Source organism: Natator depressus, chromosome 24, assembly GCF_965152275.1.
Source record: "Natator depressus isolate rNatDep1 chromosome 24, rNatDep2.hap1, whole genome shotgun sequence".
Classification (NCBI taxonomy): domain Eukaryota; kingdom Metazoa; phylum Chordata; order Testudines; family Cheloniidae; genus Natator; species Natator depressus.
Window position 1 is genome coordinate 21,945,678 of NC_134257.1, and position 23,703 is coordinate 21,969,380.

Sequence of the window (23,703 nt, forward strand, 5' to 3'; positions counted from 1 at the left end):
AAGGGGGGTGCTTTTCCCACAACTTGCTTTATTCAGCCAATGCACAAAAGGAACCCGCAATCACCGCAAAGAGAAGCAGCAGCCAGTGGCTGCTGAAGGGAGGTTCACTGCAGTCCGACACGCAGCAGAAGGGGAGGATGCCAGGCCGGGGCTCAGGGCTCCCCGATGCCTCCACCGCCCCTGGGAGCTGGGTAGCACTGGACCCGGCTCAGCCACTCCACCACGCCCTGGGCGTATTTCTTCACCCCCACTCTCTTCATGCAGGCGCCAGGGGAGCCACATCCAGCCGCAACCTTCGTCACGGTCATGCCACCTGGACGGGGGGAGAGAGACGTCATCAGGGGCTCCCACATCCCCCCTCCCCCGACCCCCATGTGGTTTCTCACACACTCCCCTCCCAGCAGGACTGCACCCGGCTCTGCAGGCAGAGTGGGGTCTAGTGCTCAGAGCAGGGGGCCTGGAACAACGTGAGAACATAACAGAGGAACGGCCCTCCTGGGCCACACCAAAGGTCCATCTAGCCCAGTATCCTCTGGCCAATGCCAGGTGCCCCAGAGGGAATGAACAGAACAGGGAACCTTCCACTGATCCATCCCCTGTCGCCCATTCCCAGCTCCTGGCAAACAGAGGCTGGGGCCACCTTCCCTGCCCATCCTGGCTAATAGCCACAGATGGACCTGTCCTCCAGGAACTTCTCTAGTTCCTGTTTGAACCTTGTTATAGTCTGCGCCTTCACAACATGCCCCGGCAAGGAGTTCCACAGGTTGACTGTGCGTTGTGTGAAGCAGTACTTCCTTTGGTTTGTTTTAAACCTGCTGCCTGTGGTGACCCCTCGTTCTTATGTCAGGAGGAGTAAATAACACTTCCTTATTTCCTTCCTCCACACCCTTCAACCTTCTCTAGACCTCGATCATATCACCCCTTAGCCTTCTCTTTTCCAGGCTGAAAAGTCCCACTCTTATTCATCTCTCTTCATATGGCAGCCTTTCCATCCCCCTCATCATTTTGGTTGGGCTTTTCTGAAGCTTTTCCAATTCCAATATCTCTTTTTTGAGATGGGGCGACCACATCCGCTCGCAGTTCAAGCTGTGGGCGTCCCATGGATTTATATTGAGGCAACACAATCTTTTCTGTCCTATTCTCTGTCCCTTTCTTAATGATTCCCAGCATTCTGTTCGCTTTTTTCACGGCTGCTGCAAATGGAGTGGATGATTTCAGAGAACTCTCCACAATGACTCCAAGATCTTTCTTGAGTGGTAAATTCGACCCGTCATTGTCTATGTCTAGTTGGGATTACGTTTGCCCATGTGCATTACTTTGCATTTATCAACATTGAATTTCATCTGCTGTTTTGTTGCCCAGTCACCCAGTTCTGAGAGACCCCTTAGTACTTCTTCAGTCTGCTTTGGACTTTCCTATCTTGAGTAGGTTTGTATCTTTCTGAAAATCTAAGTACACTATATCCACGGGATCCCCCTTGTCCACATGCTTGTTGACCCCCGCAGAGAATTCTAGTAGATTGGTGAGGCATGATTTCCCTTTACCGAAACCATGGATTCTTTGACCATGGGATGGTGTTCCAAGAAGGAGGAGTGCTAGGCAGAGACGGGCTCCACCTAACGAAGAGAGGGAAGAGCATCTTTGCGAGCAGGCTGGCTAACCTAGTGAGGAGGGCTTTAAACTAGGTTCACCGGGGGAAGGAGACGAAAGCCCTGAGGTAAGTGGGCAAGCAGGATACTGGGAGGAAGCACAGGCAGGAACGTCTGTGAGGGGAGGGATCCTACCTCCTACTGAGAATGAGGGGCGATCAGCAGGTTATCTCAAATGTCTATATACAAATGGACAAAGCCTTGGAAACAAGCAGGGAGAACTGGAGGTCCTGGTGAAGTCAAGGAATTATGACGTGATTGGAATAACAGAGACTTGGTGGGATAACTCACTGACTGGAGTACTGTCATGGATGGTTATAAGCTGTTCAGGAAGGACATGCAGGGCAGAAAAGGTGGGGGAGTTGCACTGTATGTAAGGGAGCAGTATGACTGCTCTGAGCTCCGGTATGAAACTGCAGAAAAACCTGAGTGTCTCTGGATTAAGTTTAGAAGTGTGAGCAACAAGGGTGATGTCGTGGTGGGAGTCTGCTACAGACCACCGGACCAGGGGGATGAGGTGGATGAGGCTTTCTTCCGGCAACTCGCAGAAGCTACTAGATCGCACTCCCTGGTTCTCATGGGCGACTTTAATCCTCCTGATATCTGCTGGGAGAGCAATACAGCGGTGCACAGACAATCCAGGAAGTTTTTGGAAAATATAGGGGACAATTTCCTGGTGCAAGTGCTGGAGGAGCCAACTAGGGGGAGAGCTCTTCTTGACCTGCTGCTCACAAACTGGGAAGAATTAGTAAGGGAAGCTAAAGTGGATGGGAACCTGGGAGGCAGTGACCATGAGATGGTCAAGTTCAGGATCCTGACACAGGGAAGAAAGCTGAGCAGCAGAATACGGACCCTGGACTTCAGGAAAGCAGACTTCGACTCCCTCAGGGAACTGATGGGTAGGATCCCCTGGGAGAATAACATGAGGGGGAAAGGAGTCCAGGAGAGCTGGCTGTATTTCAAAGAATCCCTATTGAGGTTACAGGGACAAACCATCCCGATGTGTCGAAAGAATAGTAAATATGGCAGGCGACCAGCTTGGCTTAACAGTGAAATCCTTGCAGATCTTAAACATAAAAAAGAAGCTTACAAGAAGTGGAAGGTTGGACATATGACCAGGGAAGAGTATAAAAATATTGCTCGGGCATGCAGGAGTGAAATCAGGAGGGCCAAATCGCACCTGGAGCTGCAGCTAGCAAGAGATGTTACGAGTAACAAGAAGGGTTTCTTCAGGTATGTTGGCAACAAGAAGAAAGCCAAGGAAAGTGTGGGCCCCTTACTGAATGAGGGAGGCAACCTAGTGACAGAGGATGTGGAAAAAGCTAATGTACTCAATGCTTTTTTTGCCTCTGTCTTCACAAACAAGGTCAGCTCCCAGACTGCTGCGCTGGGCAACACAGCATGGGGAGTAGGTGGCCAGCCCTCAGTGGAGAAAGAAGTGGTTCGGGACTATTTAGAAAAGCTGGATGTGCACAAGTCCATGGGGCTGGACGAGTTGCATCCGAGAGTGCTAAAGGAGTTGGCGGCTGTGATTGCAGAGCCATTGGCCATTATCTTTGAAAACTCATGGCGAACGGGGGAAGTCCCGGATGACTGGAAAAAGGCTAATGTAGTGCCCATCTTTAAAAAAGGGAAGAAGGAGGATCCTGGGAACTACAGGCCAGTCAGCCTCACTTCAGTCCCCGGAAAAATCATGGAGCAGGTCCTCAAGGAATCAACCCTGAAGCACTTACACGAGAGGAAAGTGATCAGGAACAGTCAGCATGGATTCACCAAGGGAAGGTCATGTCTGACTAATCTAATCGCCTTCTATGATGAGATTACTGGTTCTGTGGATGAAGGGAAAGCAGTGGATGTATTGTTTCTTGATTTTAGCAAAGCTTTTGACACGGTCTCCCACAGTATTCTTGTCAGCAAGTTAAAGAAGTATGGGCTGGATGAATGTACTATAAGGTGGGTAGAAAGTTGGCTAGATTGTCGGGCTCAACGGGTAGTGATCAATGGCTCCATGTCTAGTTGGCAGCCGGTATCAAGTGGAGTGCCCCAAGGGTCGGTCCTGGGGCCGGTTTTGTTCAATATCTTCATAAATGATCTGGAGGATGGTGTGGATTGCACTCTCAGCAAATTTGCGGATGATACTAAACTAGGAGGAGTGGTAGATACGGTGGCAGGTAGGGTTAGGATACAGAGGGACCTAGACAGATTGGAAGATTGGGCCAAAAGAAATCTGATGAGGTTCAACAAGGATAAATGCAGGGTCCTGCACTTAGGATGGAAGAATCCAATGCACCGCTACAGACTAGGGACCGAATGGCTCGGCAGCATTTCTGCGGAAAAGGACCTAGGGGTGACAGTGGACGAGAAGCTGGATATGAGTCAACAGTGTGCCCTTGTTGCCAAGAAGGCCAATGGCATTTTGGGATGTATAAGTAGGGGCATAGCCAGCAGATCGAGGGACGTGATTGTTCCCCTCTATTCGACATTGGTGAGGCCTCATCTGGAGTACCGTGTCCAGTTTTGGGCCCCACACTACAAGAAGGATGTGGAAAAACTGGAAAGAGTCCAGCGAAGGGCAACAAAAATGATTAAGGGACTGGAACACATGACTTATGAGGAGAGGCTGAGGGAGCTAGGATTGTTTAGTCTGCAGAAGAGAAGAATGAGGGGGGATTTGATAGCTGCTTTCAACTACCTGAGAGGTGGTTCCAAAGAGGATGGTTCTAGACTATTCTCAGTGGTAGAAGATGACAGGACAAGGAGTAATGGTCTCAAGTTGCAATGGGGGAGGTTTAGGTTGGATATTAGGGAAAACTTTTTCACTAGGAGGGTGGTGAAACACTGGAATGCATTACCTAGGGAGGTGGTAGAATCTCCTTCCTGAGAAGTTTTTAAGGTCAGGCTTCACAAAGCCCTGGCTGGGATGATTTAATTGGGGATTGGTCCTGCTTTGAGCAGGGGGTTGGACTAGATGACCTTCTGAGGTCCCTTCCAACCCTGATATTCTATGATTCTATGTTGACCCTTCCCCAACAAATTATGTTCATCTGTGTGTCTGACAGTTCTCTTCTTTCCTATAATTTCAATGAGTTTGCCCTGTACTGAAGTCAGACTTATTGGCCTGTAGTTGCCGGGAGCAGCTCTGGAGCCCTTTTTCGAAATTGGCGTGTCATTAGCCATCCTCCAGCCAGTTGGGACAGAAGCTGATTTAAATGGTAGGTTACAAACCACAGTTAGCAGTTCTGTAATTTGACATTTGAGTTCCTTCCGAACTCTTGGGTGAATCCCATCTGGTCCTGGTGACTTATTACCGTTTAATTTATCAATTTGTTGCAAAAACTCCTGTAATGACTCCTCAATCTGGGACAGTTCCTCAGATTTGTCACCAAAACAGAATGGCTCAGGTTTGGGAATCTCCCTCCCATCCTCAGCCGTGAAGACCGATGCACAGAATTCATTTAGTTTCTCCGCAGTGGCCTTATCCTCCTTGGGTGCTCCTTTGGCATCTCGGCAAGTAGGACTCCAGGGTTCTCTCTGCAACTCTGCCAGGGGAGTGGAGTCTAGTGGGTCAGAGCAAGGGGGGCTGGGACTGAGCCAGGACACCTGGGCTCCACCTCGTGCTCTGTGTTCAGACCCCGCCCCCATCTGGAGGACTTACCCAGTTTTAATAACCCAGATTCCTCAACACAATGGTCCTCGGCGCCAGTGCAGGCCAAGAGCTCCTTCTCCTTCCAGTGATACAGCCCCACGTTGAAGAATGACTCGCACTGCCGGCCGTTGGGGACGGAGCTCACAGTTGGCACTGAGAACAGTCAGACACACAAAGTCAGCCAGGGGTGGGGAGTCACCACACGCTGGGCTCGATCCCAGCTCGGGGAAGGGAGTGGGGTCTAGTGGTTAGAGCAGGGGGGCTGGGAGCCAGGACTCCTGGGTCCTGTCCCCAGCTGTGGGAGGGGAGTGGGGTCTAGCGGTTAGAGTTGGGGGGGTTGGGCTGGGAGCCAGGACTCTTGGGTTCTCTCCAGGCAGGTGTGGCCGGAGCATGGCTCTAGGTTTGCAGCAGACACACACCTGGGATGGCCCCGGCGTTGCAGCCGTCGGTGTCACAGCAGGCGATGTTCACCCGCTCAGTGACATTGTGTGCGTAGGTCAGCGAGAAGGGGCCAGGCTCACAGTTCTTGGGCTCCAGGCACGATTTAGCCGTGTAGGACAAGGAGGATCCCTCTGTGGAAGAGAAACAGAGGATCACCTCTGAGCTCCCCAATGGACCCCCAGCTGCTCCATCCTCCATTTTGTTCCATCCACCCCACCCCCAACTAATCTCATCTTCTCCCCCACCCCCGATAAAATCCTCTCTTCTGTCTGATCCAGCCCCACAGCCACCCACTGCAATTCCCCATCTCATCCCATCCCCCGTCTATGACATTATCTTTCCAGACTGAGCAGTCCCTGCTCGTGCAGAGGAGCGGAGACTATTGGTTAGAGTAGGGGGAGGGGCTGGGAGCCAGGACTCCTGGGTTCGACCCCTGGCTTCAGGAGGACAATGGTGTCTACACTTAGTAGGAATCTTCTTTCACTCACCCAGCCTGAACTCTGCCACGACGGTGACACAGGTCCCTTCCGAGGGGGCGCAGGGCTGCAGGGGGCCGGAGCACGATTGTTCTTCGGACGCACACACCTCGCATTGCAGAGTGCTCCCTGGAGGTTGGAAAAATCCCTTCTCAGTACAAACCCTGGCTCCCCACCCCGCCCCAGGCAGTGACCGTGGGCAAAATACCACCAGGAACCAAGAGGTGGCGCTGTGGTAGTTCTCAAAAAGAAAAGGAGTACTCGTGGCACCTTAGAGACTAACCAATTTATTTGAGCATAAGCTTTCGTTAGCTGCAGCTCACTTCATCGGGGGGGGTTTCCTACTCCCCCCCCCCCCTCCGTTCCTCAGACGTTCTTGTTAAACCCTGGATTTGTGCTGGAAATGGCCCACCTTGATTATCATACACATTGTAAGGAGAGTGATCACTTTACATAAGCTATTACCAACAGGAGAGTGGGTTTGTGTGTGTGAAAAAAGGCGGGGGGAGAAAACCTGGATTTGTGCTGGAAATGGCCCACCTTGATTACCATACACATTGTAAGGAGAGTGATCACTTTAGATAAGCTATTTCCAGCAGGAGAGTGGGGTAGGGGGAGAGAAAACCTTTTGTAGTGGTAAACACCCATTTTTTCATGGGTTGTATGTATATAAACATCTTCTGTATTTTCCACAGTATGCGCCCGATGAAGTGAGCTGTAGCTCAGGAAAGCTTATGCTCAAATAAATTGGTTAGTCTCTAAGGTGCCACAAGTACTCCTTTTCTTTTTGCGAATACAGACTAACACGGCTGCTACTCTGAAACCTGTCATTATGCAAGGCACTGCATTTAGCCGCATGGAGTGGAAATCTATCAACTGTATGAAAAAGCTTGTACAGATACAGACAGACATCATCTTCCTTTCCAAATGCAGACAGATGGACATCGTACCAAAAGGACTGAAGGTAAAAAATCCATTACAATCTACATACCACACAGACTGTGCTCACAGCTTGTGCCACACGCTCTCAAAGAAACTGCGGAACCACCTGATCAACATCCTCTACAGCAAACAGGGAAAGATTAAGAATGAGCTCTCAAAACTGGATACTCTCATAAAAAACCAACCTTCCACACAAACTTCCTCGTGGCTGGACTTTACTAAAACTAGACAAGCCATTTACAACGCACACTTTGCTTCTCTACAAAAGAAAAAGGACACTAAACTTTCTAAAATACTACATGCCACAAGGGGCCACAGCAATGGTTCCCTCAACCCACCCAGCAATATTGTTAACCTATCCAACTATACTCTCAGCCCAGCAGGAGCAGCTATCCTATCTCGGGGCCTCTCCTTCTGCCCCTCCACCCCCACGAACATGATACAGTTCTGTGGTGACCTAGAATCCTATTTTCGACGTCTCCAACTCAAGGAATATTTCCAACACACCTCTGAACAACATACTAATCCACAGAGACCTCCCTACCAACACTACAAAAAGAAGGATTCTAGGTGGACTCCTCCTGAAGGTCGAGACAGCAGACTGGAAATCTACATACAGTGCTTCCGCCGACGTGCACGGGCTGAAATTGTGGAAAAGCAGCATCACTTGCCCCATAACCTCAGCCGTGCGGAACACAATGCCATCCACAGCCTCAGAAACAACTCTGACATCATAATCAAAAAGGCTGACAAAGGAGGTGCTGTCGTCATCATGAATAGGTCGGAATATGAACAAGAGGCTGCTCGGCAGCTCTCCAACACCACTTTCTACAAGCCATTATCCTCTGATCCCACTGAGAGTTACCAAAAGAAACTACAGCATTTGCTCAAGAAACTCCCTGAAAAAGCACAAGATCAAATCCGCACAGACACACCCCTGGAACCCCGACCTGGGGTATTCTATCTGCTACCCAAGATCCATAAACCTGGAAATCCTGGGCGCCCCATCATCTCAGGCATTGGCACCCTGACAGCAGGATTGTCTGGCTATGTAGACTCCCTCCTCAGGCCCTACGCTACCAGCACTCCCAGCTACCTTCGAGACACCACTGACTTCCTGAGGAAACTACAGTCCATCGGTGATCTTCCTGATAACACCATCCTGGCCACTATGGATGTCGAAGCCCTCTGCACCAACATTCCACACAAAGATGGACTACAAGCCGTCAAGAACACTATCCCCGATAATGTCACGGCTAACCTGGTGGCTGAACTTTGGGACTTTGTCCTTACCCATAACTATTTCACATTTGGGGACAATGTATACCTTCAGATCAGCGGCCCTGCTGTGGGTACCCGCATGGCCCCACAGGATGCCAACATTTTTATGGCTGACTTAGAACAACGCTCCCTCAGGTCTCGTCCCCTAACGCCCCTACTCTACTTGCGCTATATTGATGACATCTTCATCATCTGGACCCATGGAAAAGAAGCCCTCCAGGAATTCCACCATGATTTCAACAATTTCCATCCCACCATCAACCTCAGCCTGGTCCAGTTCACACATGAGATCCACTTCCTGGACACTACATTGCTAATAAACGATGGTCACATAAACACCACCCTATACCGGAAACCTACTGACCACTATTCCTACCTACATGCCTCCAGCTTTCACCCAGACCACACCACACGATCCATTGTCTACAGCCAAGCTCTACGATACAACCGCATTTGCTCCAACCCCTCAGACAGAGACAAACACCTACAAGATCTCTATCAAGCGTTCTTACAACTACAATACCCACCTGCGGAAGTGAAGAAACAGACTGACAGAGCCAGAAGAGTTCCCAGAAGTCACCTACTACAGGACAGGCCTAACAAAGAAAATAACAGAACGCCACTAGCCGTCACCTTCAGCCCCCAACTAAAACCCCTCCAACGCATCATCAAGGATCTACAACCTATCCTGAAGGACGACCCATCACTCTCACAAATCTTGGGAGACAGGCCAGTCCTTGCCTACAGACAGCCCCCCAACCTGAAGCGAATACTCACCAGCAACCACACACCACACAACAGAACCACTAACCCAGGAACCTATCCTTGCAACAAAGCCCGTTGCCAACTGTGCCCACATATCTATTCAGGGGACACCATCACAGGGCCTAATAACATCAGCTACACTATCAGAGGCTCGTTCACCTACACATCTAACAATGTGATATATGCCATCATGTGCCAGCAATGCCCCTCTGCCACGTACATTGGTCAAACTGGACAGTCTCTACGTAAAAGAATAAATGGACACAAATCAGATGTCAAGAATTATAACATTCATAAACCAGTCGGAGAACACTTCAATCTCTCTGGTCACGCGATTACAGACAAGAAAGTTGCGATATTACAACAGAAAAACTTGAAAACCAGACTCCAGCAAGAGACTGTTGAATTGGAATTCATTTGCAAATTGGATACAATTAACTTAGGCTTGAATAGAGACTGGGAGTGGCTAAGTCATTATGCAAGGTAACCTATTTCCCCTTGTTTTTTCCTACCCTCTCCCCCCCCCCCCCCCCGTTCCTCAGACGTTCTTGTTAAACCCTGGATTTGTGCTGGAAATGGCCCACCTTGATTACCACACACATTGTAAGGAGAGTGATCACTTTTGATAAGCTATTTCCAGCAGGAGAGTGGGGTGGGGGGAGAGAAAACCTTTTCTAGTGAATAACACCCATTTTTTCATGGTTTGGGTGTATAAAAAGATCTTCTGTACTTTCCACAGTATGCATCCGATGAAGTGAGCTGTAGCTCACGAAAGCTCATGCTCAAATAAATTGATTAGTCTCTAAGGTGCCACAAGTACTCCTTTTCTTTTTCAGAATACAGACTAACACGGCTGTTACTCTGAAAGCTGTGGTGGTTGTTACCACCAATGCCTCCTCACTGAACGTGTGGGCAGGCAGATCTTGGAGAAATGCCACCTGCTTTTGCAGCAGTTCTGCCCAGTTCCATTTAACTCGCCGGATGGGGAAAGGCATCTTGCTAGCTGGTCATTTGTATCTGACTCAACACTGCAGACAAGTCTCTTTGCTGCCTGAGTGTCTGTGGCTAGAATACATTTTCAGCTGCTGACGTGGCTATCTGGGGTGCAGCTTCTGCCTGCGAACAAACCCCACACGTCTGTGTAGACAGAAAAACAAGAATTCCGCTGCTCTGAAGAGGGGTTTCTGCCTGGCTTTGCGGTGAACCTTTCACACACACACACACCCCCCCATAACTCTCTGCCCCAGGCCTCTGCCTCTCAGAGTTACGTCAGCTCAGCCACACTTGATTTCAGCCCACTTTTCATCGCTGATCCTGTCAATTCTCTTTTTCAGAATACGATTGACGCTTGTTAAGCCTTTGGATTGATGGCTGCGTGCCTCCAGCCAGCGATCCCAGAAGCATCAACTCTTTCCTCTCCAGAGCGTGGGGGCCTTTAAATTCATTACGTGAGCATAAGGGAAAGAAAGAGAGAGAGAGAAAGAAATTTGCCCACTTTGGTTTTTTTAGAGCTTTCATGTGGAAACATCAATTAAACCTCAGAACGCCTTCCCCTGCCCCTTCTATGTCCCTAGATGGTAGCAAAGTTATATTATCCCTATTTAAGAAATAGGGAAACTGAGGTAGAAAAAAGATGTGTTCAATTCAGGGTTAAAATCAAGAAGACAGCCGAGAAGTCCTCACTCCTGACTCCCAGCCCACTCTAACCCACGAGACCCCACTCCTCTTTCAGAGCCACGGACAGAACGCGGGAGTCCTGATTCGAAGGCATCTCTGCTCAAACTCACTACACCCCAGCCCTCTTCTACAGCTGGGGAATGAGCCCAGAGGTCCTGGCTCCCAGCCCCCACCCGTTGCACCCCCATTCCCCTTTCAAACCCGGGGAATGAACCCAGGAGTACTGTCAGGAATCTCAGTGCTGATGGGCAGGGGAAGATTTCCAAGCAGGATTACATGTGGACGGGGGTGGTGCTCCTCATCGGGATGAGCCCAAGCCCATGCGAGAGCTGGAGGAGGAAGGAGAAGAAGGAAGGACAGACGGACTCAGACCCGCTGGCCAGGCCCCTAAGTGGGCTGTGGGAGTCCCAGGCTCTAATCCCTGCTCTCCCCGAGTCAGCCGGGGGACGTGGCCCCGGGTTTTCCTCTCCCTGGTTTTACCCACAAATTCCATCCTGACCCCAGAATCCGCCATCGACAGCGGCAAGTTCCCCAGGTGAATTCCGGCTCCCTGTGCCCGGGGACGGACGGGACTCACCTGTGGCCAGGAGAGCGGACAGCAGGCAGAGGGGCAGAGCCACCCACATGGTGCCGGGTGTTTGCTGCAGTGAGCAGAACAGCGAGGAAGCATCTGGCTGTGGTTTTATCCGGCAGGTTGGCAAATACCTGCCCCCTGGGGCATCGGCTGGGGCTGCCCCATGACATCCTGGTGGGCCCGGAGATGGGAGATTTCACAACCCTGCATGTGACACTGGCTGATCAGGTGATGCCAATGTGTACTGAGGCCAATTCCCTTGTGCGTTAGTGGAGATCAGCGGTTCTCAGCCAGGGGTCTGTGTATCCCAGGGATACGCACACGTCTTCCAGGGGTACATCAGCTCATCTGGATATTTGCCTCGTTTTACAACAGGCCACATTAAGGCACGAGTGAAGTCAGTATGAGCTAAACTGTCGACCCCTTGTTCATATTGCTCTATATACTCTACACTGAAATGCAAGCACCAGAAAAGTGTCGACTCCAAAGCCGGGGACCATCCTGTCCTGTCAACTCTCTTCTTCCGAATTTGATTGGTGATCGTTTTTAATTGAAGGACGAAAGAAAGAAAACCAATTGATCCACTTTGGTTTTTTTCAGAGCTTTCCTCTGGAAACATCACTTCAACCTCCAAATGCCTTCTCCTGCCTTTGCCAGGGTCCCAGGTGGGAGGAAGGGAACATTACCCCCATCTTATAAACAGGGAAACTGAGGCAGGAAGAGGCGGTGTCAGACTCGGAGGCACGAATACAGCCAAGGAGTCAGATTTCAGAGTAGCAGCCGTGTTAGTCTGTATCCCCAAAAAGGACGGGAGCACGTGTGGCACCTTTGAGAATAACTAATTGATATGAATTTGTTAGTCTCTAAGGTGCCACAAGTACTCCTCTTCTTTTAACCAAGGAGTCCTAATTGGTGCTGGCTTCCAGCCTATTCTAGACCCACCCCGTCCCTGACCTGGGGATAGAACCCAGGAGTCCTGGCTCCCAGAAATGAGACCATGTGAGTCAGTGCGATGGTGCAACAGTGTCCCCTCCTGGCCAAGCAGGGCGCGGTCCCGGCTCACCCAGCTCAGCGCGGCCCTCACGCTCGTCCCTGTGCCCAGGAATCTGCAAAACCCTCTCTGCTGCTCGGCCCTTTTCTCCCTGCACTCGCTGGGCCAGCGTGGGGTACGTACACCCCAGAAGAGACCCCCCCACTCCCTCCCAGAGCGAGGGAATGATCCCAGGAGTCCTGGCAGGAATCTCAGCACAGGGGGCAGGGGAACATTTCCAAGCAGGATGACAAGGGTGGGGGACAGTTTTACTGCGTCCTGAGAATTGTCTGTGATTTCCAAACGTTTCCTGCCCCTCATCGGGATGACCCCAAGCCCCGTCAGAGGTGGAGGAGGAATGAGGAGGAGGAAGGACAGATGGACTCAGACCCCGACCTAACACCCCAGTCTGACCCACAGCCCCTTGGCCAGGCCCCTCACGTGGGCTGTGGGAGTCCCAGACTCCAATCCCCTGCTCTCCCCGAGTGAGCCGGGGCACGTGGCCCCGGGTTTTCCTCTCGCTGGTGTTACCCACAAATTCCATCCTGACCCCAGAATCCGCCATCGACAGCGGCATGTTCCCCGGGGGAATTCCTCCCGCCCCGGCACCCGGCTCCCTTCTCAGCCTCTGCCCCCAAGTCCCCACATCTTCTCCACCTCTCCCTCAGGCCCCGCCAGGGGCGGCAAGTTATATGGGCCCAGGGGGCCCAGCTCCACCAATGTTCGGGGCCAGGTCTCTGCCCCGATCCTGCCTGCTGCCCCGACGCTCCTCCCCTGGAGTGTCTCCTGGCCCCGCCTGCCAGGAAGGGCTGGGGAGTGTCTCTGCACACTGCCCCCACCCTGAGTGCCGACTCCGCAGCTTCCATTGGCTGGGAACTGCAGCCAATGGGAGCAGCGGGGGCGTTGCCTGCGGGCAGGAGAACATGGAGACCCCGCAGCCCCCTTGACTAGTAGCCGCTGCCAGAGGGGTGTGCCTGTCGCTTTTGGGAGCCGCCGGAGGTCATCGCCACGCCCCTCACCCTCTCCCTCACCCCAACCCCCGGCCCCAGGCCAGAGCCTGCCCCCTGCACCCCTTCCCACACCCCAACCCCCGCCCCAGCCCAGAGCCCGCCCCCCGCACCCCTTCCCACACCCCAACCCCCTGCCCCGGCCCAGAGCCCGCCCCCCGCACCCCTTCCCACACCCCAACCCCCGGCCCCGGCCCAGAGCCCGCCCCCCGCACCCCTTCCCACACCCCAACCCCCGGCCCCGGCTCAGAGCCCGCCCCCCGCACCCCTTCCCACACCCCAACCCCCGCCCCAGCCCAGAGCCCGCCCCCCGCACCCCTTCCCACACCCCAACCCCCGGCCCCGGCCCAGAGCCCGCCCCCCGCACCCCTTCCCACACCCCAACCCCCGGCCCCGGCCCAGAGCCCGCCCCCCGCACCCCTTCCCACACCCCAACCCCCGCCCCAGCCCAGAGCCCGCCCCCCGCACCCCTTCCCACACCCCAACCCCCGCCCCAGCCCAGAGCCCGCCCCCCGCACCCCTTCCCACACCCCAACCCCCTGCCCCGGCCCAGAGCCCGCCCCCCGCACCCCTTCCCACACCCCAACCCCCTGCCCCGGCCCAGAGGCCCGCCCCCCGCACCCCTTCCCACACCCCAACCCCCTGCCCCGGCCCAGAGCCCGCCCCCCGCACCCCTTCCCACACCCCAACCCCCGGCCCTGGCCCAGAGCCCGCCCCCCGCACCCCTTCCCACACCCCAACCCCCGCCCCAGCCCAGAGCCCGCCCCCCGCACCCCTTCCCACACCCCAACCCCCGCCCCAGCCCAGAGCCCGCCCCCCGCACCCCTTCCCACACCCCAACCCCGGCCCAGAGCCCGCCCCCTGCACCCCTTCCCACACCCCAACCCCCTGCCCCGGCCCGGAGCCCGCCCCCCGCACCCCTTCCCACACCCCAACCCCCGCCCCAGCCCAGAGCCCGCCCCCCGCACCCCTTCCCACACCCCAACCCCCTGCCCCGGCCCAGAGCCCGCCCCCCGCACCCCTTCCCACACCCCAACCCCCGGCCCTGGCCCAGAGCCCGCCCCCCGCACCCCTTCCCACACCCCAACCCCCGCCCCAGCCCAGAGCCCGCCCCCCGCACCCCTTCCCACACCCCAACCCCCGCCCCAGCCCAGAGCCCGCCCCCCGCACCCCTTCCCACACCCCAACCCCGGCCCAGAGCCCGCCCCCTGCACCCCTTCCCACACCCCAACCCCCTGCCCCGGCCCGGAGCCCGCCCCCCGCACCCCTTCCCACACCCCAACCCCCGCCCCAGCCCAGAGCCCGCCCCCTGCATCCCTTCCCACACCCCAACCCCCTGCCCCGGCTCAGAGCCCGCCCCCCGCACCCCTTCCCACACCCCAACCCCCGGCCCCGGCCCAGAGCCCGCCCCCCACACCCCTTCCCACACCCCAACCCCCGGCCCCGGCCCAGAGCCCGCCCCCCGCACGCCTTCCCACACCCCAACCCCCTGCCCCGGCCCAGAGCCCGCCCCCCGCTCCCCTTCCCACACCCCAACCCCGGCCCAGGGCCCGCCCCCCGCACCCGTTCCCACACCCCCAACCCCCTGCCCCAGCCCAGAGCCTGCCCCCCGCACCCCTTCCCAAACCTAAACTCCCTTCCAAAAACCGACCTCTCACCCCTCCTGCACCCAAGTGTAAGGGGACTGTTGCCCCCTTACTAATATTCAGGGGGGGTGTTTTAGTTGCTAGCTCCCAGTACTAAAAAGGGGGAAGGGTCGATGGGGAATCAGGACCCTGAGACTGAGCCCCCAGGAACACCGGGGAGAGGCCAATGCCCCAGGTCAGCCTGAGTGACAGGGCGGGCAGGCTAATGAGGGAGTCAGGTCCCCTCCTGCGGGTGAGCTAGATTTGCCTGGGTCAGACAGACAGAGTGGGGCTGAGCTAAGGAGAAAGCCAGGGCCCGAGCTGAGCTGGGGGGCAGAGCTGGGCCAGAGCCAGAGGGGCCAGAGAAGCAGCCCAGGGAGCTGGGGGCAGAGCAGCAGAGACTGAGTGGTGCAGCTGGGGCTGGAGCCGTCCGGAGCTGGGTGCGGTGAGCAGCTGGGGAGAGCGAGGGGGGACCCTGGGCAGTGGGCCCAGCGCAGGGAGATGCCTCAGCCAGGAGGCTCCACAGGCCAGACTCGGGAGGGGGATTGGTAACCCCGACAGGGTGGGGGCAACGCTGGGAAGAAGGGCTCTGCCACCTGGAGCCTGTGGCCACCCCCAGAGCGAGTGTCCGACCCCCAGCATCCCTGCAGCACGGCCAGGGCCAGAGCAGGAGGCCTGGGATCTTTCCCATTTTCCCTTACTCTCTTTAACATTAATGTTGATTAAATAACTTGCATTTGCTTTAACTTGTATGTAATGGTCAGTGGGTCAGAGAAGTGGCCCAGTGCAGAGAGAGCCCCCGGAGTGGGGACACCCTGGCCCCTGTCCTAGGTGACCGCAGCAGGGTTGGGGGTCGAGCCCCCCAGGAATCCTGGGCCCAGCCTTGTCGGGGTTACGAGGACTCTGGGCAGACGGGAGAGTGGAAGGGGAGTCCTCAGGGCAGGGAGGCCTCTGGGTAAAGGAAGTGGGAGCGAGGACTCAGATCCTTTCGCTAGCCCACTTCACCGGGGTCGTGCAGAAGCCAGGAAAGTTCCCACAAGAGCGGGACTATTCCCCCGCTTACACAAACACAAACTTGTTCGTATTTGCAAGTTTATTACATAAAACTCTGCGACTGCATTATTGGCTCAAAGTGGCCGCTCCCAGTGCGTGAGCTGGTTTGGTGAGAAGAGAATGAAACCGGAAAATCAACCCGGATCCGATCGGAAAGAAACTCTGCAAGCGGTGGGTTTGGCAATCACTGCCAGCGAACAGACACTGGGCCTGTCCCCACTAGGGGGCACTGGCTCCATCCGGCCCCACGGCAGGATCGGCTGGCTCAGAGGGGCGGGGAATGGGGCACGGGGCCTGTCCCCACTAGGGGGCGCTGGCTCCCATCTGGCCGCGGGCGGGGACTGGCTGGCTCAGGGGGGCAGGGAAATGGGGCGCAGGGCCTGTCCCCTCTAGGGGCGCTTGCTCCATCCAGCCCCAGGGCAGGACCAGCTGGCTCAGGGGGGCGGGGGAATGGGGCGCGGGGCCTGTCCCCACTAGGGGCGCTGGCTCCCATCTGGCCCGAGGGCGGGGACTGGCTGGCTCAGGGGGGCAGGGAAATGGGGCGCAGGGCCTGTCCCCTCTAGGGGGCGCTTGCTCCATCCAGCCCCAGGGCAGGACCAGCTGGCTCAGGGGGGCGGGGAATGGGGCGCGGGGCCTGTCCCCTCTAGGGGGTGCTGGCTCCATCCGGCCCCACGGCAGGATCGGCTGGCTCAGAGGGGCGGGGAATGGGGCACGGGGCCTGTCCCCCACTAGGGGGCGCTGGCTCCCATCTGGCCCGAGGGTGGGGGACTGGCTGGCTTGGGGGTGGGGACTGGGCCACGGCGCCTGTCCTCGCTAGGGGGCGCCAGCCCCGATCCAACCCAGGGAAGAGGACACGGAGTTGGGCCATGGGAAGTACCGTGTCGGGGGATGGATGATGGGGGGGGGAGCGCTGGGGCGGGTGAGGAAGGGCATGGCTCCATCCACAGGTGGCATTTAAGGGGGCAGCACCCAGCTTTGGGGGTGTGATGGGGGGCAGTGCCAGGCTGGGGGGAGGATGACCGGGAGCAACAGCCGGGGAAGGGACTACTTCCCAGACCTATGCGGGGGGGAGGTCAATCGGGGGGGGGGCTCCCCACCAAAGGGGGGCACTGCAGAGGGGGGACGATGCGATCAGGGGCGCAGCGCCCAGAGGAGCAGCCCCCCGAGGCCGAGGAGGGGCAGCCCCCCCCGGGCCGCCCCACCCGCGCTGCACGTGTTGGTCTTGAGCACGGCCTGGCGCTGGGGGGCGAACAGGGCCACGGCGCCCACGTCGCACAGGCTGCGAGTGGCACAGCCCATGAAGGCCACCCGGAGACCCTCGAACCCTGGGGGGGAGGGGAGAGGGTTAGGGGCGCAAGAGACCCCCGATGCACCCCCCAACCGCCCCTTGGGCACCACCCCCCGACACAGCCCCCCACCGCCCATGGGCACCAGCCCCCCCACAGCCCCCCACCACACTCTGGGGACCAACCCTCCCACACAGCCCCCCCACCGCCCCATGGGCACCAGCCCCCCCCACAGCCCCCCCACCACGCTCTGGGGACCAACCCTCCCACACAGCCCCCCAACCGCCCCATGAGCACCAGCCCCCCCACAGCCTCCCCACCACGCTCTGGGGACCAACCCTCCCACACAGTCCCCCAACTGCCGCATGGGTACCAGCCCCCATGGGCACCAGCCCCCCACAGAACCCCGCAACTACCCCTTGGGCACCAGCCCACCAACCGTCCCGGGGGTAACAGACCCGCAGCCCCTCCATGGCCATGACCCTCGTCGGCACAAGAGCGCCCCAAACACACACGACTGAACCTCCACTCCCCGGCCCCACGCCCAGCGGGGCGCCCGCCCGGTACCTGGCCGGCGGTGGCGGCGAACTGGATGCACTGGGTCTGCAGGCCTGTGCAGTTCAGCACCTCGCTGGGCACGCAGACGTCCGAGCCGCGGGCAAAGCACGAGGGGCACTGCAGCCCGTTGGGCCCCCAGAGCTGGGCTGCACTGTGGGAAGGAGACACAACAAGGAGTGAGACCGAGCTGGGGATGGAACCCAGGCATCCTGGCTCCCAGCCCGCCCCCCCCCCCCCACAACCACAGACCGCACTCCCTCCCAGAGCTAGGGATAGAACCCAGGAGTCCCGGCTCCCACCTCCCAGCCCCGTTCTGACGATGAGACCCCCATTCCCCTCCCAGAGTCAGGGATCGAACCCACGAATCTTGGCTCCCAGCCTCCCCCTCGCTCCAACCACTAACCCCCACTCCCCTCCCCAAGCCGGGGAGAGAACCCAGGAGTCCTGGCTCCCAGCCCACCCTGCTCTGAGCCGCTAGACCCCTACTCCCCTCCCAGAGCCAGGGAGAGAACCCAGGAGTCCTGGCTCCGAGCCCCCGTGCTCTAACCACCAGACCCCACTCCCCTCTGAGAGCTGGAGAGAGAACCCAGGAGTCCTGGCTCCCAGCCGCCCTCTCGTGCTAACCACCAGCCCCCACTCCCCTCCCAGAGCTGGGGCGAGAACCCAGGTGTCCTGGCGCTGCCCAGGAGGCTCCCTACGGGTGATCTCGGGCAGGTTGCAGCGGTCCGCCCGGCAGCACGTTGAGTTCCAGCGCAGACGGTAGGCGCCGGCCGTCAGCCCGTAGAACTGGTTGCAAAGCCGGTCGTCCGAGTTGCATTTCTTCTCGTACACGGTCTTCTCCTTGTCCTCCTCCCTGGAAGGACATGGCAGGCACCGGGGGTGAGGCGAGGGGTACGGGGATGGTGCAAGCCCTGATCTGTGGGGAGAACTCCCCTGGGATGGAGCAGTCAAGAGGCTAGGCCACACGCAGGGTTTGTACCTGCACCCCCCTCAGTCTACCTATGGCATTTGGGGGGGCACTGCTGGGGGGAAGCTCGCCGCACTGGGGTGGGCGGGCACTGCTGGGGAGGTGTGCGCAACGTCAAACAGGGGCACTGCTGGAGGGAAGCCTGCAGCAGCCGGGGGGCACGGGAAACTTGAGTGCTGGGGGTCACCGCTGTCAGGGAGGGCCTGCAGCTCCAGGGGGCACTTCTGGGGGAAGCTCGCCACACTGGGGTGGGCGGGCACTGCTGGGGAGGTGTGCGCAACGTCAAACAGGGGCACTGCTGGAGGGAAGCTCGCAGCAGCCGGGGGGCACGGGAAACTTGGAGTGCTGGGGGTCACCGCTGTCAGGGGAGGCCTGCAGCTCCAGGGGGCACTGCTGGGGGGAAGCTCGCAGCGCTGCTGTCCCCACTCCCCCAGCCCCACAGGCCAGGCCCTACCTGCTCCTCGATGCAGGCGATGGTGATGCAGCTGTTGACGGTGCCCGGGCAGGTGGCCTGGTCCGTGGTGCAGTTGTAGCCCTCCGAGCTGGTGCAGTTATAGCAGGAGATGGCGCCCCCTGGGCACAGGGGAGGGAGGCACAGTTAGAGGCCCTCCAACGGGCCCATCTCACCCGGCATCCCGCCTCCTGCCCCCCACCCCCACCCCCCAGGTCGGCCCCAGGGGCCCATCAACCTGCCAGCGTCTGGGAAATTCCATCCTGCCCCCATGGACACAGTGGCCCTGCAGCCAGGGGAACGAGTCACTTGTTCAGCCTGTCTCACTGCATGCCTTCTCACCGACCCATGGTCCCAGAATGAGCCCAGGAGTCCTGGCTCCCAGCCTCCCCCTGCCCTAACCACTAGACCCCACTCCCAGACCTGGGGAGAGAACCCAGGAGTCCTGGCTCCCAGCCCCCCCCCTGCCCTAACCACTAGACCCCACTCCCCTCCCAGACCTGGGGAGAGAACCCAGGAGTCCTGGCTCCCAGCCTCCCCCTGCCCTAACCACTAGACCCCACTCCCCTCCCAGACCTGGGGAGAGAACCCAGGAGTCCTGGCTCCCAGCCTCCCCCTGCCCTAACCACTAGACCCCACTCCCCTCCCAGACCTGGGGAGAGAACCCAGGAGTCCTGGCTCCCAGCCTCCCCCTGCCCTAACCACTAGACCCCACTCCCCTCCCAGACCTGGGGAGAGAACCCAGGAGTCCTGGCTCCCAGCCTCCCCCTGCCCTAACCACTAGACCCCACTCCCCTCCCAGACCTGGGGAGAGAACCCAGGAGTCCTGGCTCCCAGCCCCCCCCTGCCCTAACCACTAGACCCCACTCCCCTCCCAGACCTGGGGAGAGAACCCAGGAGTCCTGGCTCCCAGCCTCCCCCTGCCCTAACCACTAGACCCCACTCCCCTCCCAGACCTGGGGAGAGAACCCAGGAGTCCTGGCTCCCAGCCCCCCCCCTGCCCTAACCACTAGACCCCACTCCCCTCCCAGACCTGGGGAGAGAACCCAGGAGTCCTGGCTCCCAGCCTCCCCCTGCCCTAACCACTAGACCCCACTCCCCTCCCAGACCTGGGGAGAGAACCCAGGAGTCCTGGCTCCCAGCCCCCCCCCTGCCCTAACCACTAGACCCCACTCCCCTCCCAGACCTGGGGAGAGAACCCAGGAGTCCTGGCTCCCAGCCTCCCCCTGCCCTAACCACTAGACCCCACTCCCCTCCCAGACCTGAGGCTCTATTAGACATTAAATAACCAAAATTCACTGGGTGAAGTGGCAACAGGATCCATCCTCCCCCCTTCCCATACCTATCCCCACGCAACCCCCCCCCCCCAGCTAGAGGAGGTATCTGTGGGGCTAGCTAGATCATGTGTATGGGGCTCGATGGGGGATAGATAGTGAGTGTCTATGGCGATCTGACAGTGGGTACCGGGGTGCTCTGGGGTGCGCGGACTGAGTAGCGGAGAGGGGAGGGGTGTCTGTGGGGCTTGGTACAGTGGTGCCCTGGGGGCTGGGTACAGGGGTGACCCTGGGGGATGGGTGCAGGGGTACAGGGGTGCTCGGGGGTACAGGGGGAGCCTGGGGCTAGGTACAGGGGTTCCTGGGGGCTGGGGGATGAGTACAGGGGTGCCCCGTGGCTGGGGAATGGGGGGTGTCCATGGGTGCTGGATACAGGTGTGCCCTGGGGCCGGGCTGGGACTGGGTACAGGTGTCCCTGGGGCTTGGGACAGGGGACAAGGGTTCCTGGGGGCTGGGGGGTCCCTGGGGCAGGGGACAGGGGTGCCCTGGGGTGTGCACGGCTCCCCAGTCACTCACCTGGGCCCAGCAGTGCAGCCAGCACCCACAGGCTCGGCAGCTCCCCCATGCTGTCTCGCAGGCTTGGGCCGGCTGCGGGGCCAGTGCTGCCTCCGGGGGCTGTTATAGGGCTGGGCTGGGCCGGCAGGCCCAGGGGCGGCCCCGGCCTGGGCTGGGCTTGGTTGGAAAACTCCCAGGGCCCGGCTCTACCTGTTTCCCCCCCCTCCCCCCCAGTGCAATTCAATCCCCTGGCCCCACCACAGGAATGTACCCAACCGCCAGAGGCCTGAGAGGCAGGCGGCACTGCTGGGAGAAAGTTCGCAGCACGTGGGGTATTTCTGTAGGGAAGATCAGTGGAGGAGTGGGGTCTAGTGGTTTTGGGGGGGGGCTGGGAGGCAGGACTCCTGGGTTCTCTCCCCGGTTCTCGGAGCGGAGCGGGCTCTCATGGGTTAGAGCAGCAGGGCTGGGAGCCAGGACTCCTGGGTCCTCTCCCCTGGCTCTAGGAGGGGGTGGGGTGTAGTGGTTTTGGCGGGGGGGCCTGGGAGCCAGGACTCCTGGGTTCTCTCCCCAGCTCTGGGAGGGGAGTGGGGTCTAGTGGTTTGGGGGGGGGGGGCTGGGAGCCAGGACTCCTGGGTTCTCTCCCTGGCTCTGGGAGGGGAGTGGGGTCTCATGGGTTACAGCAGTGGGGCTGAGCCATGGCACTGGCTAGGAGACATACCGGCTGCCCCTCGCTGCATGGCTGATTTGTTCCAGAGGCAGCGACTGCGTCATCCAGAAGCCGCAGAGCAAGAGGCCCGACGCCCAGGGCAATGGGCCTGTAGCATGGGAATTAGCAAAGCCCCCACCGGTGCCCCTCAGTCCCGACCCGCAGCCCCCAGGATTCCAGCCCTCCCCCTCCCCACAGCTCTGTGCCCCTTAGTCATTCTCCAGGCCTGGCCACCTAGGCCTCCAACTCCAACCCACCACACTCCCTCCCTGAGCCGGGGAGAGAACCCAGGAGTCCGGGCTCCCAACCGCCCTGCTCTAACCACCAGCCCCCACTCCCCTCCCAGAGCTGGGGAGAGAACCCAGGAGTCCTGGCTCCAGGCCCCGCCCCCCAACCACTAGACCCAGATCCTGTATCGGGCAGATACAGAAGCCGGTTCCTAGGCGTGTTTAACCCTTTCCCTGCTACACCCAGGGTGGAGCCCATAACTGCACCAGGGGCACCTTGCAGGCCAGATGGGGAAGCTCCTAGCAGCCTGGGCCAATGCCATGGAAGGTTGCATCCCCAGCTCTGGGAGGAGAGTGGGGGCTAGTGGTTAGAGCAGGGGGGGCTTGGCTGGGGAACAGGGCCTGGCTGAGCACCCAGAGGCAGGAGGCTGCTGCTGGGACTCGCTGTCCCCAACCCCCCCATGCAACATCAAACCTGCAGCAGCGTCCCATGGTGCCAGGCGAGAAGGGCACGGCTGCTCCCCTGAGGCACCCCAGGTGATGCCAGGCATCTGGGCAGACTGGTCTAGCAGGAATCAGAGCAGGATCGGGGCCTTGATTTCAGTCCCCCTCAGGGGCGCTGTGCTGCAGGGAGTGGAGTGGGGGGCTGTCCCCTGGCCTTCAGGGCCGGTGCTAGGGGGCACTGGGTGGGCGGCTCAGTGGGGCAGGGAAGGTGATGTGGGGCTGGTTGTAATTCGGCCAGCAGATGTGTGCGAACTGCTCCCCCTTCCCCCGCAGGAAAGAGCAGCCTAAAAATAGCCTGAGTCTCAGGGAAGGTCAGTTTATTGAGGCACAATGTGGCTCTTTGTTGCAAATGACTCCTTCTTCCTCCTCCCTCCCCTCCCAGAGCCGGGGAGAGAACCCAGGAGTCCTGGCTCCCAGCCCCCCCACACACACACACACTAACCACCAGCCCCCACTCCCCTCCCAGATCTGGGGAGAGAACCCAGGAGTCCTGGCTGAGGAACCAGGCAGAGATCCGGGGGGAGGGGGGATTCTCCATGACATGACCTTTGTCTTACACACAGGAACCGGGCACCAGACTCTGTCTCTCTCTGGGGCTCAGGATCCAGCCCCCGCGCAGGTGGAGGGCACGCATTACCATTGCTAATTATTAGGTGCATTACGGTAGCATTCAGTTGCACCAGTCCAGGCCCAGGACCCAATGCGCTGTACAGCATCCATGTATTAGGTGCATTACGGTAGCACTGGATGCGGTACATCACCATTGCTAGGTATTAGGTGCATTACGGTAGCGCTGGGAGCCGTACATCACCATTGCTAGGTATTAGGTGCATTACGGTAGTGCTGGGAGCCGTACATCACCATTGCTAGGTATTAGGTGCATTACGGTAGTGCTGGGAGCCGTACATCACCATTGCTAGGTATTAGGTGCATTACGGTAGCGCTGGGAGCGGTACATCACCATTGCTACGTATTAGGTGCATTACGGTAGTGCTGGGTGCGGTACATC

At 58.5% G+C, this 23,703-nt stretch overlaps 1 pseudogene; it reads right to left on the reverse strand.

Moving 5' to 3' along the window:
- Positions 1–17,297: 17,297 nt before the first annotated feature.
- Positions 17,298–21,353, reverse strand: LOC141977176 (phospholipase A2 inhibitor gamma subunit B-like; annotated as a pseudogene).
- Positions 21,354–23,703: the final 2,350 nt, after the last annotated feature.